The sequence below is a fragment of the Gossypium hirsutum genome, chromosome D01, assembly GCF_007990345.1.
Source record: "Gossypium hirsutum isolate 1008001.06 chromosome D01, Gossypium_hirsutum_v2.1, whole genome shotgun sequence".
In the NCBI taxonomy this organism is placed as follows: Eukaryota; Viridiplantae; Streptophyta; class Magnoliopsida; order Malvales; family Malvaceae; genus Gossypium; species Gossypium hirsutum.
In genome coordinates this window covers 21,482,355-21,486,290 of record NC_053437.1, presented here as the reverse complement: position 1 = coordinate 21,486,290, position 3,936 = coordinate 21,482,355, and the positions used below count along the sequence as shown (strand labels likewise).

General features: G+C 36.6%; 1 non-coding gene across 1 annotated transcript; it reads left to right on the top strand.

Annotated features, from left to right (window-relative positions):
* The first annotated feature begins 2,532 nt into the window (after nucleotides 1-2,532).
* Nucleotides 2,533-2,639, top strand: LOC121214334 (small nucleolar RNA R71). Its single transcript, XR_005909917.1, has one exon. It is a non-coding gene; the product is annotated as a small nucleolar RNA R71 (small nucleolar RNA).
* Nucleotides 2,640-3,936: the final 1,297 nt, after the last annotated feature.

Sequence of the window (3,936 nt, the reverse complement as noted above, 5' to 3'; positions counted from 1 at the left end):
TTTGGCCCTTGGATGGTGGCGAATACACGTCGAAGAAGGTTGTCGAAAACCCCCAGTGATGCAACCAGAGTGAAGGAGAAGAAGACATAATTGGCAACTGCGAATAAATCGCGATTTGAGATTCTATCTAACGTTGATATCTTGGAGTTTACAAGGATGAATCCAAGTTTTGAGGAAGAAATTGCTGAAGAGGATAATACGGATTGTTCTGGAAAAATTGAAGGATATTCAGCTCAAAGAAGTTAAAAAGGAAAGGAAAAATAGGACAAATAGATGTTAATAACAGAAAGGGTGCACGGTTCAGCCCTCAAAGAGAAAGGTTGGTGGGGAATAGGATAAATACAAGTGTGGGGCATACGATTAATGCAAATAAAAAAGAAAATGTTAGTGAGGGTACTAGTGATGAGAGTCCAAATGTGAGTGGGCCTGGACAGACTATTGTGGACATGGGGGTTTCCCTTCCAAGCAGTCATAAAGCAATGATTATCGTGGATGAGAGCCTTGATATGCATGACATGAGGCAAGACAAAATCTGCTGGCAAATAGGCAACCAAACCAGAATCTGAAGGAAAATATGGCAAAGGGTTTAAAAAAAAAAAAAAGAAATCGCAGTACAAGTCCTACTGCTATTCAAATGTACCAAAAATTAACTTTACAAAAAATTTACAACATAATTAATAGAATGTTTGTGGATTATAAAAGTGTTATTGTGGACTCATCCATCAGCTCAGTCAATTTGTACATGGACGCGTCATTTATTAATTTTCTATTTGTATTGGTTTAGCGCCCGTCATGCTACTCCACCATGCTCCTCTAGTCTCACCCTTGGAACTTACCTTTTCGTCCTGCATTAATCACAGAAAATGCCTTTCTTGGTTCAAAATTGTTAGGGAAATTTATAGATATTTCATAACACGCTTTCCCTAGACTTTCCTTACTACCTCATTCTGCATGTGACCACATTTGAAAATTTCAGTCTCACCATTGATTCTCAATATTAGTTCATTCTTTTCTAAGTCAATAGTGGACCTAGATGTAGCTAAGAATGGTCGTCTTAGCAGAATGGGATATTACGGTCTTCTTCAAAATCCAAGATTACGAAATCTACCGGGATGATAAAATTGTGCACTTTAACCAACACATCTTCGAGTACTCTTTTCGGTTGTATCAAAGATCTGTTAGCTAACTGTAGTGTGATATATCTATTTCTGAGCTCCCTTAACCCGAGTTTTTTATAAATTGATAGAGGCATTAAATTAATATTGGTTCCTATGTTACATAGGGCCTTACTAAAATGAATACCCCCTATCTCTATTGGGATTGTAAAACTCCCTGGGTCTTTTAATTTTAGGGGTATTTGTCTTATGATGATTGCACTACAGGATGCGTCTAGATTAACTTGCTCACTCGTTTTAATTTTCCTACGCCTAGCCATTATTTCTTTTAAATATTTAGAATATTTAGGAACTTTTCGATTAATTTTATGAGAGGAAAATTAACATTTAACGATTTAAATAAGTTTATGAAACTTCCAAACTCTATTTCATCCTGTTTTCGTTTGTCCTCTAACCATGAGGGGAATGGTACTTTTATTAGGATAGGTTCTACGCTCTGCTCGACTTCTGGCTCAACTATTGACTCAACTACCTTTTCTGGCTCTAGTTCAGCATCATCGTTTGGAGGGATTTCGTCTTGAAGATCATTGGCATCCTTTTCATCCTCCTCGTAAGTAGGGTTGTTCGGGCTACTCAGTACTTTACCCGAACAAAACACTATTGCCTTCACTTGCTCCTTCCCGTCTCTCCGAGGATTATTTTCAGTGTTGCTCAGGATGTTCGTGCCAATATGTTGTTTTATGTCTCCCATCATGCACATGAGTTGGCTCATTTCATCTTCAAGCTTTGTCAACGTCTTCGTTGTTTGGGTGCACTCAAACTGCAACTGTTTTACTTCTATTCACATTGATTACATCTCTCCCTCAATTTGATTCATTCTTTTGACCACATACAATATGGTTATTGGGATTGGCCCTTTCTTGAGGTTTCTACAAATATGGAGGTTGGTAATTAATATTTTGTTTAATTGGGTTAGCATTATTACCTCCACCTTTATTTCTGCCCTATCTCAGATTTGGGAGGTCCCTCCATCTAGGATTATAAGTGTTAGAATAGATATTTCACTCCTATTTCTGATGTACTTTACATTCTCGGTTGGATTCTTAGGGTACTGGTCGATTGGTCTATCTATATTATGCATCATGGGCCTACTAGATGTTAACTCGATTCGGTTAAGTCTATCCAATTTTTTTGATACTTTTCTTCTTCATGGAAAGTTTTAACCCTAGATATTCTTTGACTGTAAGTGAATCTCTCATTTGGCCACTGGCAGGAATTCATCACCATATTTTCTATCAAATCATATGTATCCTCATATGTTCAGTTCATCAAAGCTCCTCTTGTGGCTCCATCTAGTTCTGATCTTGATTATGCATCCAACTCGTTATAGAACATTTGTAACCATAGCTAGTCAGGTAGACCATAGTGAGGGCATCTTTGTACCAGCGACATGAATCACTCCCAAGCTTCATGAAAACTTTCTCCTTCTAATTGCTTAAACGTGGCAATTTCCATCCTTAGTTAGATCGTCTTGCTAGTAGGAAAGAAATTGTAGAGGAACTTTTCTGCAAGTTCATTCCATGTTGCTATAGATCTTGGCACTTGGGAATATAACCAAGAGAAAACGTTATCTATTAAGGATAAGGGGAACAGTCAAAGATGAATAGAGTCATGATGACCCCGTTAAACTTAAAAGTATCACAAAGTTGGAAAAACTATTTTAAGTGCTAGTTCGGATCATTCATCATAGTCCCTCTGAACTGTAGGTTGTTTTGTATCATCTAGATCATCGTCGACTTTATCTCAAAATCATTTGCTGTTATGGTTGGTCTTGTGATGATGCCTTGTACTGTGTCAAAGGTTGGCAACGTGTAATCTCTTAGTGTACATTCCTCTAGAGCCATTTGTGGTTCTATCGATAATTGCGGTGATGAGGGTGGTAGATCTTGTAAGTTAGGTTTGTTGAAGAGCGAATTATCGAGTGGTTGATTAATGTAGTAGGTGGGTTATTTTGCATCCACTGTTGTTGCAATTATTGATGATTTCTACGGATAATTCTCTCTGGATCAGAACGCTTTATAGGTGTGCCCCTACTTCGAATCATGCACTCAAACCACAAAGAAAAGTAAAAATGTTAGAAGTAAAAAGTAAAAATAAATATAAACTAAAATTGTATCTATAATTTAAAATTTTCCTAATTATCCTATTAAACAAAAAAACTAAATCCAATCTAGTAGTGTTGCCTCCTAGCAACGACGGCAACAACTTGACCGCCTTCGTATGTACCAACGTTTAGAGTGTAAATCCTACAACTAAATATAATTATTAGGTGGTTTCCATGAGTATATAGGTCTGGTTGTAATATAAATTTATACAACGAAGTATTGGAGTACTTCGAGGATCGTACCTAAGGGAGGCAAAACTAAACTAATTCTAATTTCTACTTTAATAGGTCTAATAAGTAATTTAATTAAACTATATTAGGATGTATCATAAGGTGGTGGAAAATCATATTTTATAAAAATAATTAAAAGGCATAAAAATAAAGAAGGGAAAACAGTTTGCAGATTTTATCAATTATAAGGACAGAAGACTAACTCGCTCTAGTGGTCATAACTAACTCCTATTTCGGGTTCTATCTAATCAACTAGTCATTAACCTAGCAAGATATCTTGATGTTCCACTAATCTCTCGATTTTCCACTAACCTAATGAGTTGGTAAGAACTGCTTATCTCTCGACCTCACAATCCAAACCGGATTTGGGTAAGGTGTTCATGGATAGGCAATACCAATTTTAGGTTCATTCCCACCTATATGACT